General features: G+C 40.3%; 1 protein-coding gene and 1 long non-coding RNA gene across 43 annotated transcripts in view; both read left to right on the top strand.

Annotated features, from left to right (window-relative positions):
* LOC114648726 (calcium/calmodulin-dependent protein kinase type II subunit beta) overlaps positions 1-15577 on the top strand; it is a 412239-nt gene that overhangs the window by 16598 nt on the left and 380064 nt on the right. The gene's annotated exons all lie outside the window — the stretch shown is intronic.
* LOC127525903 (uncharacterized) lies at positions 712-1619 on the top strand. The gene is made up of 3 exons (XR_007933517.1): positions 712-864; positions 1343-1405; positions 1477-1619. It is a non-coding gene; the product is annotated as an uncharacterized LOC127525903 (long non-coding RNA).

The raw sequence follows: 15577 nt of genomic DNA on the forward strand, positions 1-15577 counted from the left end.
AGACTAAAACTGCACCCAGTACTCAAGATGAGGCCTCACCAGTGTGTTATAAAGCTTGAGCAGAACCTCCTTGGACTTGTACTCCACACACCAAGGCGCTATATAACCTGATATTCTGTTAGTCTTTTTAATCACTTCTGTACCCTGGCTGGATGTAGATATTGGCAAGTCTGCTATGACTCCTAGATCCTTCTCATAAGGGGTGATTTCATGTTGCAAACCTCCCTTTTTTACGGTTTTGCTAAGAAGAGCAAGCACTAGGCGTTCAAAATAAATGAGAAAAATACTGATCTTCAGAAAACCTGTGGTGAAAAATGAATATAAAGATTCAAAACTTACTAAATGTCTTTTAGAAAGATAGATCGACAGACAGAGAGAAAGAAAGAGATAGGAAAGGCACTATGTGATAGATAGATATGTGAGGCACTATATAACAGATAGATAGATAGATAGATAGATAGATAGATAGATAGATAGATAGATAGATAGATAGATAGATAGATAGATATGTGAGGCACTATATAACAGATAGATAGATAGATAGATAGATAGATAGATAGATAGATAGATAGATAGATAGATAGATAGATAGATATGTGAGGCACTATATAACAGATAGATAGATAGATAGATAGATAGATAGATAGATAGATAGATAGATAGATAGATAGATAGATAGATATGTGAGGCACTATATAACAGATAGATAGATAGATAGATAGATAGATAGATAGATAGATATGTGAGGCACTATATAACAGATAGATAGATAGATAGATAGATAGATAGATAGATAGATAGATAGATAGATAGATAGATAGATAGATATGTGAGGCACTATATAACAGATAGATAGATAGATAGGTAGATAGATAGATAGATAGATATGTGAGGCACTATATAACAGATAGATAGATAGATAGATAGATAGATAGATAGATAGATAGATAGATAGATAGATAGATAGATAGATAGATATGTGAGGCACTATATAACAGATAGATAGATAGATAGATAGATAGATAGATAGATAGATAGATAGATAGATAGATAGATAGATATGTGAGGCACTATATAACAGATAGATAGATAGATAGATAGATAGATAGATAGATAGATAGATAGATATGTGAGGCACTATATAACAGATAGATAGATAGATAGATAGATAGATAGATAGATAGATAGATAGATAGATAGATAGATATGTGAGGCACTATATAACAGATAGATAGATAGATAGATAGATAGATAGATAGATAGATAGATAGATAGATAGATAGATAGATATGTGAGGCACTATATAACAGATAGATAGATAGATAGATAGATAGATAGATAGATAGATAGATAGATAGATAGATAGATATGTGAGGCACTATATAACAGATAGATAGATAGATAGGTAGATAGATAGATAGATAGATAGATATGTGAGGCACTATATAACAGATAGATAGATAGATAGATAGATAGATAGATAGATAGATAGATAGATAGATATGTGAGGCACTATATAACAGATAGATAGATAGATAGATAGATAGATAGATAGATAGATAGATAGATAGATAGATAGATAGATATGTGAGGCACTATATAACAGATAGATAGATAGATAGATAGATAGATAGATAGATAGATAGATAGATAGATAGATAGATAGATAGATAGATAGATAGATAGATAGAGCTTTAAACTTCACTAATACACTAACCTGATTGGTCAAGACTACTGGTGATCCCTTCAAACTGCTCTTTAATTGGTTGACTGGGTACCTTTTTATTTCACAGTCTTAGTCATACTTATCTCCTTAATGAAACTGGCGAATCTCTGTGTTTGCCTACTTTCATGTTTAGCAATTATTTTTTAAGTAATATCTGTAAATGAATGTATAGAATTGTTGATACTAACCTTTTCTTTTATTAAAGAACTTTAGACAGAACTTTATTTGCCCCCAAGGGAAAATTTGGCTTTTTACAGAAGCTCCTTAAATACCCAGGTGCTATAAATCACTAGTGCAGACATTCCCTGAATTACGACAAACCATTTTATGAAAAAAAGTTATTGAATACCCTTTCTCGAATTATAAACAACAGTAAAGATTTAAAGGACAAGATTCAAAATATGTGCCACTAGCGCTAACACTCTCCTGAGCTGTTCCCAGAACACCTTGCTACAGGCTGTTGTTACACTGACATCCAGCCACACCCCTGACAAGCGTCTTTGCAGAATGAGGTTGGATCCTTGAGATGTTGTTGGCCATCATCCTGACAGCAACGTGTGTTGCTCAGGTGTTTTCTCACATGACTCCGAGCATCACAGCTCCATAATTATTTGGAAAAGACTAGTAAAGATGAAAAAGGCCACTCTGTTAAATGTGAAACCTGAAGCGATAAGGCATAGGTAAAGAGCCTTGTTAAACAGTATGTAAGAAAGGGAAAATGTGTTGTTAGGGTTTGTTTTGATATTATTAATCTAACTCAGTCAATTCTCATGTCTTTTGTTATTTGTACAAACATTGAGTCAATACCAGGGAACACTTCTATTTTAAATTTGTTGAAGTACCCAGCATTGCCTGAGTGTATTTGTATTACATGTTAAAGTAAGAAAGCAAATATCTCTGTATTTTTTAAATGTTGACCCTTTTGTCATTACTTCTTGTCACATCTGTCATCCACACTACCTGTCTATCAGTTTCTCTGCTCTTGTGATTCAATTATTTGTTTTTTTGGTGTTTGATGGATTCCATAATCTTGGTCACTCCTTGCTAGGTTGGCACCTTGAACGCTATTTCTTTGTATTTTCTGGTTTACTGCAGTTTCACACATAGATGTTTAATCCCATTTTTAAAAAAGAGATGACTTGTTGAATGACTGAATCATTCATTTGTGTGTAACTTGGGCAAAACTCCCATTTTTTTGTGTTGTTCCTTTTTATTCATGACGAAACTTTTGAAACTCCACAAAATCTGTATGTTGGTTGAACTGTAATATACATGCAAAATATCTCAAACATCTGCTCAGATGTTTTGCAGTACAGTAATCCCTCACTTATCGAGGGAGATAAGGCCGACCGCGATAACTGAATTTCCGTGAAGTAGGGACACCATATTTATTTAATTATTTAACGTGTATTTGGACGTTTTTAAACCCTCCCTGTATTGTTTACAACCCACCGTTTACTCTATTAAAAACAGGGACAACTGCTAAGCAATATGAAATCGGTAGATAAGTTTACACTTACTGTATAGCGAAGTACACGTAGCAGCTTGTAGGCGGTCATGACGTCGTCGACCTTGTTGCAAAGATTCCTAAAGCAGATTCCATCCAGACTACTGCCTTATCACGTCCACTTGCAACTCGTTTTGCATTCTGGTTAAAGGACACTGCGGCCGAAGATCTTATATGCTTTTCCTCCTTTTTAAATAAAAAGAATCGATGTCCTGCAGCGGTGTAGCTGTTCCCTTCCTTCAACATATCCAAAACTTTTACCTTTTCTGCAATCATTTGCATCTTCTGTTGGTGCTTGGACACGGCCCCTGAAGCATTAGCGCGTTAATGATGAATGAGTGAGATGAGACTTCCTGGTTAATGCAACACTCCGTCGCTGAGCCAATCAGCAGCACACAGGAACTTAACTGCGTGCTCTGATTGGGTAGCTTCTCAGCCATCCGCCAATAGCATCTCTTGTATGAAATCAACTGGGCAAACCAACTGAGGAAGCAAGTAAAAAGACCCATTGTCTGCAGAAACCCGCGAAGCAGCGAAAAATCAGCGTTATGTATTTAGATATGCTTACATATAAAATCCGCGAAGTCGTGAATCCGCGAAAAGTGAACCGCGAAGTAGTGAGGGATTACTGTAGTCTATGGTTTGCCCACCCAATACAGTTACCCAAATGAAATTCTTGTGATTTAAATTGCATGAACAATAATGTAAATACAAAGTTTTGTGGAAGTAGACATAGTTGATTTTGAGTGACGTGTAGTCCTCCATCATTCCACAATCCACCATCTTTTCAATGAAATCACTGAGGTGGTGTGTAGCCTTCATTGTAAGCAGGGCTGAGCCTAAACAATATGGCCCATTTATTACCAGGGGCTGAACTGTTTTGGTGTGATGACATGGTTGCCGACCCCTCTGCCCCTAAGGTTACAATCCTGTTAGGACTTTTTAAATGCCTTAAGTTGAGATTTTTACAATAATACGCATGTAAAATTTCAGGGAGTTCAACTGAGCCATTTTGGAACGATGTCTTTATTTGCCATACATTACAACCACCCTTCCTATTGACATTTTTAAAACAGCCTGGTTTTTAAGTTGGTTCAGCTTTATTATACATGCGTCACCAGCAAAGGCTGTCCAACCATAAAGAAAAGGAACATGGGCATGAACTAACAATCCAAAATGGCACTGCAATTACATTGTGATTATGGCTTTTTAAAAGTAACAATAAGAAATGTCCTACCAAATTAGAAAAAAAAAAATTGTCCTAAACAGATCTACACACATAAACACCCAGAATTTGCAACAGATTCATGGCAGTCTGGGACTGGTACCCTGCCTCATGCCAAGTGCCGTCAAGATAGGCTCTGCCTCATAATGCCGACTGAACTGAATTAAGCAGGTTTGACAGTGTCGTGCTATGTGATATTTTTACACATACAGTGAGTGCATTTGCTTGTTCATCATTTTTCAAATGCTTTGTGTCATTCCATTGAATTGTGAGTTTTACACAGTGAGACTTAAATGTTCCTTAAACAATCAGCTATCTGCATTGAGTGTTCTCATTCCTTTGTACGTGCTTCTCTGAATAATCATTTTAAGAAACATCATTCAAGTTCAAGCTTATTGTCACGTCTGTCATTGTTGACTGAAATTTAAGTTTGTGCCCATGGCAGTCCCCTGAGACCTTGTGAGTCTGTGCCTGGCCATACCACACGGAGATGATTAAAAGCAGAAGAAGCTGTTTGTATGCACCCCTCCCTCAGATTATTACAGGCATGCCAGGCTGTCACAGGCCTTTGCAAACTCCTATTTTGTGAGAAAAGTATGTTTATAGCTGCAGTGTCTTAACAGGAAAACTTGCATATTCTGCAAAAAAACATAATATGTTTGTGTATCTGTCACCTTAAACTCAGGGCCTCCAAGTCAGAAGTGAATGTTTATTTGAGTTTTCAGAAGGGGATTTCCACACATTTCACTTTTATTACCATGAAGCTCTGTATTAAGTAATAAGTATAAATACAGACAGAAGTTTACTGCCTGCATTTACAAGGCACTGTATAATAGATAGATAGATAGATAGATAGATAGATAGATAGATAGATAGATAGATAGATAGATAGATAATATTAAAGGCACTATATAATATACACTATATAATATAGATAGATAGATAGATAGATAGATAGATAGATAGATAGATAGATAGATAGATAGATAGATAGATAGATAGATAGTGTGGGAAATAGCCCAGACACAGACAGACAAACTTCATTTTAAAGGCCCAACACACTTTTATTTTCACTATGCACAAAGTCCAAATATGCACAACCCAGTGCCACAACACCAATCACCCCAGTAATCCAGGCCGCCTCCTTCTCTCCTCTCACTCTCACTCTCACTCTCACTCTCACTCTCACTCTCACTCTCACTCTCACTCTCACTCTCACTCTCACTCTCACTCTCACTCTCAGACCTCGTCCTCTTCCACCCAGCCTCAAATGAAGGGAGGTGGCCCCTTTTATAGTCACCCGGATGTGCTCCAGGTGGTTCCCAGCAATCTTCCCCTGACACGCCCCTGTGTGGCGGAAGTGCCAGCTGTCTTTCCGGAAGCACTCCAGGTGTCTCTTTTTTCTTCTTCCCCCCAGCACTTCCTGGTGTGGCGGAAGTGCTGAGGTCCCAAGTCTTCCAGGCATGGGGACGCCCCCTGGTGGTCCGGAGGAGGCATGAGCCCTCCTCCTGTCCTTCTGGGCGTCCCGGCTGGGTACCACCCCCAGCCGTGTGCCACAATAGATAATATTAAAGGCACTAGATAGATACATAGATAGATAGACAATATTAAAGGCACTATATAATATACACTATATAATATAGATAGATAGATAGATAGATAGATAGATAGATAGATAGATAGATAGATAGATAGATAGATAGATAGATAGATAGATAATACACTGACCTGATTGGTCAAGACTCGTGATAACCCCTTCGAACTGCTCCTTAATTGGTTGACTTGGTACCTTTTTATTTTGGTGTCTTTACTCGTACTTTACCCTTTATTGACTTGTGAATCTCTGTGTTTGCCTACTTTCATGTTTTTAAGTAATTTCTCTAAATGAATATATAACATTTGTTGATATTAACCTTTTCTTTTATTAAACTTTGATTAAATAAGCATTTCGGAGTAGAAATAGAGTAAATAAGAAAGTAACAGACTTTGAAGCTGTCATATTTGAGTTGCATATATCCAGTATTTGAAGGAAATCAACTAAGTTAAATGGTTACTTCTGGAATTGCAATAGGAGTTGTTAGTGCTGTTCTGCTTACTCATTATATTTAATGTTGTTTTTCTCCAAATAACATTTATGCTTATTTAGTTTTATTTAAATATTGAAAAGTGACATAAAAGTGATGATGCGTTATAAGTAAGAAAGTTGAACTGAAAGTTGTGACTTTTAAGTATTTTGAGTATAAAAGCTTTATTCACATTTCAGCCGGCCAACGAGTTGTCATCTGTTCTTACTGTGTAATCAAGGGCTTTGTTTTTTATCCTTGGTTATTTTCAAGTCTGAGTGATTTTTTGGAACAGATTATTGTTTCTGCAGTTATTTTGGTACAAGACAGTCTCAGTACACAAAGCTCAGTATTCACGCCATATGACTTTGTGGATAAAAGTTCCAAAGTCTGTCATGCTATTGCTCTTACTTCTGCTAGTTTGCAGATTTACTGCTTGTGCCTTCTTGACTACGATTCTAATTTTGTGATCTGGTTGGACGTTTCATTTCCTTGGTGTCCTGGTTTTGATCTCGGCCCGTTTCTGGTGTATTGATCCTTTTATCAAAATTCTTTCAAGTGTATATCTTAAAGAAGGGAATGAGGAATTTCAGTTAGGTAGCTTTAAGATAACTGAAGGGCTTTGGGTTGGTAGATGATGGGAAGATTGGAGGACTTGATTTGGTAGAGTGAAAGTGGATTAGTGGGCTCAGTCTGGTAACTTGAAGGAGGTATGAACGTTTTGGTTGTGGTATCCTTGGTTTGACAGATGGAAGGAGGGATTCTGTTTGGTAGCTTGGAGGGGTTAGACTGCCCTCCATTTTATCGAACGAAATAGATTTGCATGGCTTGGTGTGGTAGACAAGCTCTGATAGGAAGAAGAAATTTTTGAAGAATCTGTCTTGTAACGTGATTTAGGGGTGGACAGCTTGGTTTTATAGTCTGGTATCTTGAATGAAAATTTAATGACTTGGTTTGGTTTTGTAGTGTGAAGGAGGTCTGATATCATAAAATAAACAACTTGGTTTAATAGTTTGAATGGAAGTTGGAGGACTTCTTTTTGAAGAGTTCATCTTCGCCTAGTGACATTGCTTGGCTGGAGCCTTTGCCTTACAGCTTGAAGGAAACTGATATGGTACCATGGAAGAGGGACACAGGGTTTGCTTAGATACCCTCCAGGATTTTCTTTGTGACCTGAAGGAGGTTTCCAGCGCTCGCTTTGAAGCTTTCACTTGGTAGGTTATGTTCTAAAGGCCTAAGTTTCGTAGTGTGCTGAAGGCCGCACGTGTCTGCTGCTTGTCGTTGTTGGTAGGCACTGTACCTTCTGTTCTGGGTTTGCTAATTCTCCATGTGTTCCACTGGGGGTTTTGTTTTCCTCCTGCTGTTTGGTAGCTCCAAGTCCTCACGCTGTTTGTCTGAGCCAACTAAGTTAATTAATTTTCAGACTTCTTGAACTTTCCCTGACCTTGTCTACTAGCAGAAGTCTGTCCGTCCACAGGAAGCTGGTGCATCAGCGGCTGTGCTGCATACTCTGACCTTGGCTTGTTGCTAATGAATGCCATTTACAGTGTAGCTGTATTTAATTCAGCCTTCCAGTCATCCCTCCATTATTCCTTTGGTAAAGGGCTGTGTGCCCTGACTGCAGAGAAAAGACTTACCTCTCCATCTGCTAGATGAGCTTTCTCGTGTTGTTTTAGAGGACTGTAATGTAATGAAGCAGAGTTCGGTGGTGCTTCCATTCTGTTAGAGTCAGTAATAATAGAAGACACAATGCTGGCACTGCATACTGCCACTGAAAGCAAAGTGAAATAAAATTTAGGGGAAGTTTGTTGTTGCTCTCTTAAGTGGTACACATTCTTCTTTACTGAAGGCTATTTACAGGCGTGTAGAGTGCTTGGCAAGACCGTGTAAAGTTAACAGGCAGTTGAGAAGAGCAATTTTCATTAAAATACAGGGTGGCACAGGGAAATGGGAAATCTTCAATTGACATTCAATGCACAAATCAACACATTACAAAATACACTTGATGATGAAATGTACTGTACAGGATATGCAGTTGATGATGGTAATCAATATTCATTTTATTTTTTGAAGAAAACATCATGAAGGTCTTGTCCATTTCTCTGTACACATTCTGACAGCCAGTTGTGGAAATTCTGCATTGCTCGACGTAACATGTCAAGAGCGATTTCCTCTTCAATCCTTCTTTTTAGACGGGGTATGATCATGACGTCCTAACTGATAATGACGCCGAAATTCCCTTTACGTAGTAGTCACACTGTCACCATTCTTATAAAAGGCTTTCACAGCGAACGCTCGTTGCACACCACTCCACTGCTCCATTATAACTAATGGCAAGGGGTTCTAAATGACGTCGCTTCCGTCACCCCAGGGTCGCCAACACCTCGTTCCAAAATTCCATATTTCCCTGCACCACCATGTACAAGAACTGTAGTCAGCTCAGGGACTGAATGATGACAGCACAAACAGTAAATGAGAGCACAGAATTCAAGGGCAGAGAGGCCGGAAAATGCTGATGAAATCCAAAGTGGGGCACAGTAGGTAAAATAGTAGGCAGCATCAAGGGGTGCCATGTCAAGAGTTGAATCTTTTAATGGGGCACTGAAAAGTCAATAGACTTGGAATAATTATGATGGGGAGAGGCAGCTCATTTCATGGCTGGGAGGTAACAAGTAAGAAGGAGAGATGCCTTTTAAGAAGTCTTTAGTACGGAGGAAAGATGGATAAGAAAAAAGCTGGCCAGACTGGTTTTGTGGTGGCCACCTTGAGAATCTTGTACCCAGAGTGCCAGAGAAAAGTTCAGTATCACCTGGTCTTACACAGCTACCTCAAGGCCCACAAGAGACAAAGAATATGGAGGGTACCCGTCCTCTTCTTGAAATGAGAAAGGGCCATCATCGCAGAGTGGAGAGGATGTATATAGGGTCAGGACCTCCCTTGGGCAGAACTCTAAACTGGAACCTAAATGCAAAAAAACAGGAGCCCTGCCTGGATGGGACACCTGACCTTTATAGGACAAAAACACTTGTGGATTCATACAGGAGTGACTTGTAGTGGTCAGTCAGCCTTTTAAATGGAGACATAACATCAAAAGACGGCTTATCCCATTCAGAGTCTTGTGGGTCTGAAATGAGCACACACTAGGGGCATTCCCTTGACTGGACACTGGGCCACCAATCCCATTACATGCCTGTGCTTTGACGAGGGATAGCCCTTTATGGAAGAACAAACAGAGAAACAGAACTGGGTCCTGGAGTATGGATGGGACACTGGTCCATAATAGGACACACATATATATTCATACTGGAGTGAGGTCAGGCAGCCTTTATAGTGAATTTACAAAGAGACAAGATTTATCCCAGTAAGGAGTATAGGGTCATAAAGTGTTAAGTTGGCACCAAACAGGAACCTTCTCTGGGTGGTCTACTATTAGATCATGGGACAAATTGCTACCTCTACACTGGCACAGTTCAAAGAGGTCATAATTCATTATGGAGTGTGTGGAGAGTAATTTCAGTCAGGATCATTGGGTTCTTGAGACTTAAACTGGCAAACAACAGGAACCTTCTCAGAATGGGCCTTTAAGTAAAATGTAGGACACACTTGTGGCTCGTCTACACTGAGGCAGTTCAGAGCAGTCACCATTCATTACAGAGAGTTATCCCAGTCAGCATCACAAGGCCTTCAAGTCTTCAACTTCTGCTGGGTGGGTCACTCGCCCATTACAGGACACACTTGTTTGTTCACACTGAAGTGTTTTTTTTAGAGAAGTCGGTCAGCCTTTCTATGGAGAGATACACCAAGAATCGAGGCTCATTCCAGTCAGGTTTTTGGGGTCCTAGAGTCTTAAGTTAGCTTACACCAGAGACATTGTTTGGATTGGACACTGGTCCATAATTTTGCATTCACACGGGGGCCGTCTTAATGGAAGAACACACAAAGAAATGTGACTGGTTTTGGGGGTCCTAAACTTTTGAGTTGGCACACTAGCAGATGAATTGGACTAAGGCTATCAGAATGAACATCACTATTTGAGTAGAATTCAAATCTTTATGAAAATATTCTTATTTGAATGCAACTGCTGACATTCCATTGTGGAAGAACAGCCCTTTCTTTTACCTTGCACTCATTTCATGTTACTCCACACCCGAATTGCTGCATTTTTGTATTTTTCATGTGTTTTGCTCATCAAATGTTTCCATGATAACACTGTTAGCTTGTATTGTTATTTATAAAACTCTTTACCACATTGCTGTGCTTTTTGGTTAAGGCCGGATTTATACTTCACACGACGATGCAAGCGTTGCACTGTTTATACTTGTGCGCGCGCACTCTACATAGATCTGGAGGAATCCAGCAGGTGGCAGTGCAAGATATCATCACGGTGAGAACAGGTTCGGCTTCGCTGTGTTGTGAATTGCCTGGAACACCCATTAAATTCTGATGACACCTTACCGCAGTATCTCTGAAAAGGATGTTTAATGATTAAATCCGTCAATCCAGGGATGTGTCCATTCCAGCAAGCATTGGGCACGAGCTCATCACAAGGTGAATACAAGCACACACATACACTGGAGTCATTTTAGCGGCACCAAATCTGCATATCTTTGGAACGAAACCGGAGTACAGTGTGGAATCCAAGCAGGGAATACCAGCGACGTGACTCCCTGCGAGACAACAGTGCTACCGCTCCGCCACCGTGTCACCCCCATGTGTGTAATTATTAACAGTATTCATTATTTAAATGAAATTAACGATTTATCTGTAAAATGTAACATACATACTTTAATGCATTTCATCATGAAAGTGGTATCAAGTATAAATCTAAAGATTCTAAACGTGCAGAGAGTTGGAATATCATACATTTAATGTGTTCTGTGTGGTGATCTATTGCTGCTTGCCGTAGCAATTGAAAACTGGGATGACGTTTACGATGGTCTGCTTTAATGATAAAATAAACTACGAGGTTAAAATGGACATTTCGAGATTAAAGCCAAAATTTCCGCTTTAATCACAAAATACACGTTTTCACCGTGTCCTTAATTTTTTTCTCAGTGGCTCAAATACGGCGCTGTACATTATGTTGCTGTTATGAAGTTGCAAAAAAAAAATATGGCACAAAAGATGCGAGACTTTTAAAATGTATCGTGTCATTACGATCGGGAATATGCAACGCTTGAATATAAAAGCACCACGAATGCATCTGTACGTTGCCATTTTGCTTCACCACATTAAACCATTCGTCAGACATTGAAGCGCGCACATCGATCCTGTACGATCCGCATAGAGGCTTTCTGTCACATGTAGATAGTAAACAGAGACTCTGACGTCACATTCCAACTTTTATCACATTGCGCCCCCCGACTTTTTGCTGGTACTGCAACTCGCACACGCGTCACATTAATTTCTGAGGACCTGCTCAGAGGACACGTCAAATGAACACTGGGAATGCGTGGCAGCCATGATGCGTCCGCGTTCTGAGCGTGAAGTATAAACGAGCCCTTAGGCTGGGGTTATATTTCACATGATGCGACGCATGCTGCAGTGGATGCTTCTGCTACGCAAGTGTTGTACTGTTTATACTTGTGTGCGTACTTTACGTAAATCTGGAGGAACCCACCAGGTGGCAGTGCGAGATATTATCATGGGGAGAACAGGTTCGGCTTCGCTGTGTTGTGAATTGCCTGGAACACCCATTAAATTCCGATGACACCTTACTGCAATATCTCTGAAAAGGATGTTTTTAATGATTAAATCCATCAGTCCAGGGATTTGTCCATTTCAACTAGCATTGGGCACGAGGCAGAAACAATCCCTGGACGAGGCATCAGCTCATCGCATGGTGAATACAAGCATACACATACACGCTGGCGTCATTTTAGTGTAACCAAATCTGCATATCTTTAGAAGGAAACCCAGCAGGAAAACATGTAAACTCCAGGCAGGGACTATCAGCGACGTGACTCCCTGCAAGACAGCAACGCTAACGCTCTGCCACCGTGTCACCCCCATGTGTGTAATTATTAACAGTTTTCATTATTTAAACAAAATTACAGATTTATCTGTAAAATGTAACATACATACTTTAATGCATTTCGTCATGAAAGTGACATCAAGTATAAATCTAAGGATTGTAAATGTGCAGAGAGTTGGAATATCATACATTTAATGTGCTCAGTGTGGTGATCTATTGCTGGCGATCCACTGCTGTCAGTACCGGAGGACGCCCTAGAAAAAAAGACGGCACAGAAGATTCTATGTGAGACTTTTAAAATGTATCATGTCATTACGATTGGGAATATGCGACGCTTGAATATAAAAGCACCACTAATACATCTGTATGTCGGCATTTTGCTTCACCACTTAGAACCATTCATCAAACATCGAAGTCGCGCATACTGATCTTGTAGGATCCGCAAAGCAGCTTTCTGTCACATGTAGACAGTAAACAGAGACTCTGACGTCACATTCCAACTTTTAGCACACTGCGCCCCCCGACTTTTTGCTGGTACTGCAACTTGCACATGCGTGGTGTTAATTTCTGAGGACCTGCTCAGAGGACGCATCAAATGAACACTGGGAACGCGTTGCAGCTGTGATGTGTACGCGTTCTGAGCGTGAAGTATAAACGAGCCCTAACAGGTACACTGACAACACATCAGTCCACTCCTGATCCTGTTCAGTTACACTCTTGAACGTGAAGTCCCTGATTTGTTGTTTTTATACTATTCATCATAATAAACAAATGCTGGTTTCCTTTTTCAATGAACGTAATGGGAAATAACTGACATATTTCTGATTTCACTTTTATTATTTTAACGGCTACCTCAACTAATGTGGGTCTTTTGGAGGCTGCTAGCTTGACACATAATTCATAAAACAAAGGCAAAATGAAAAAATAGGTTTTAAGGTTTCATGCATTATATTTTTGCTGCATCACCTAAAGGGGGAAAAAATACTGTTTTTAATTAAATCCTGAATGTTATTCTTTGACCACCGGCCCCCCACTATACAGATTTGTCAACTCGGGCAGCTCCACACACTTCATCTGCCATCCACAAGCTGTTTTCTTTTTTTAACTATGACATAAGCTTCTTGTGATTTGTTTTAAAATTTTACTGTGTATTTTTTTTATCTGGTAGAAAAATTTCTAAGTTGCTGTTATTGAGTGTTTGCCAAATAAAAAATATAATGAGGAAGAAATGCTTAAAGATCCTTACAGTACAACATTTAGTACATTCAGTTACTCTGTAAAAACACAAAAATACTCAGTTAGGTCAGGTTGGGGAGCATGCAGTAGGAGCCGCGCCCACCACACGACGAAACATGTGCCCTGGGTGTTGGCAACCCCCCAGGCAGACACGCAGTCCAGTCCCACCATCCCAAAATGACCATCTATCTGCCGCAGCCAGGTATTACGTGGGCATCCCCTTGGCTAGGCCAGCCACTCAGGCCCTCAACAATGAGGATGCTGCGAGCCGGATTACCCTTGGGGATTCGCACCACATGGCCGTAGTGCCATAATTGATGCTTCCTCACCATGCAGGTAATGTGCACCACACACCCCTTTCCAGCGACCCTATGACCCCCCCCCCATATAAACGATAGATGGGCACCAGCTTCACGTCTTTTGCACCCAAGAACCAGCTGACCCCCCCCCCCCATATAAACGATAGATGGGCACCAGCTTCACGTCTTTTGCACCCAAGAACCAGAAAGGCACACAGCCGAGTGGAGGACTAAAATAACGATTGGCGTTTAACGTGTTTAAGCAATTTTGTATGGGCTTCTTATATCCATTACAGATTTATGAAGTGTCCTGGTTCCACTTTTTCACTTTCCATATACAGACAATCCCGTTTTTTTGTGGAGGAGTGTCAGTGCACAAGTCATAACTACATGCTTGGCAGACAAACCAGGAGCAAATAATGAAAAATACAAACATACATCTCATAGCACTTACAACTTTTACCCATGTTTGAATATATTTGAATGTCAGTCAGTCATTTTCCAACCCGCTATATCCTAACACAGGGTCACGGAGGTCTGCTGGAGCCAATCCCAGCCAGCACAGGGCGCAAGGCAGGAACAAACCACCGGCAGGGCGCCAGCCCACCACAGGGCACACACACCCACACACCAAGCACACACTAGGGACAATTTAGGATTGCCAATGCACCTGCATGTCTTTGGACTTTGGGAGGAAACCCACACAGACATGGGCAGAACATGCAAACTCCACGCAGGGAGGACCCGGGAAACAAACCCAGGTCTCCTTACTGCGAGGCAGCTATTTGAATGTTTAATTATCTTTAATATGACAATTAGATCCCTATTTTTTATATAATTTGACATCCCTAGATGGGATGCTATGCCAGATTAGGACCACCTGGAATGAGTTAGAGAGATCAGTCAGCCTTTATACAGAAGTTTATCGCAGTCAGTGCTTTGGGGTCATAGACTTTTAAGTTGACACACAACAAGAACTTTCTCTAGATGTGCTGCTACTCCATCATGGGACAGCTTAGAGAGGTCATCATTCAGGGTGGAGTGTATAGAGAGTTTCTGAGCCAGGGTCATGGGCTCCTCAATTCTTAAACTGACACACTACAGGAACTTTCACGGGGTTGGATTCTGATCCATCACAGGATACAATTATGTCTTCACATGCTGGTGGTTTAGATCGTTCAGTCAGCCTTTACGGAGAAACACAGAGAGAGCGGCGAGCTCATGCTGGAGTCTTAACAGAGGGCACAAAATAGGAACCTTCTCTGGATGGGGCACTTACTCAACAGGTTAGTCTGACTGCATGTCTTGGATGAGGCGGATGAAGATGAAATCTCAGATAAGCACAAGGAAAGTATGTGAGCAGTGAAAGGGAATCAGAGCCTCCGATGGCATGAGGCACCAGTACCGACATATTGTTGTTGCGTGCTGTACAATCAAAAAGAATCAAGTAAACTATTGGAGGCCGTTGTGCCTGGCACGTACAGGCTTTGTGGGCCTGTGTGTATTTGCCATCCACTGCTTGTGATCCACCATGCCAAATCTCTTGG

The sequence above is a fragment of the Erpetoichthys calabaricus genome, chromosome 1 (genome assembly GCF_900747795.2).
Source record: "Erpetoichthys calabaricus chromosome 1, fErpCal1.3, whole genome shotgun sequence".
Classification (NCBI taxonomy): Eukaryota; Metazoa; Chordata; class Cladistia; order Polypteriformes; family Polypteridae; genus Erpetoichthys; species Erpetoichthys calabaricus.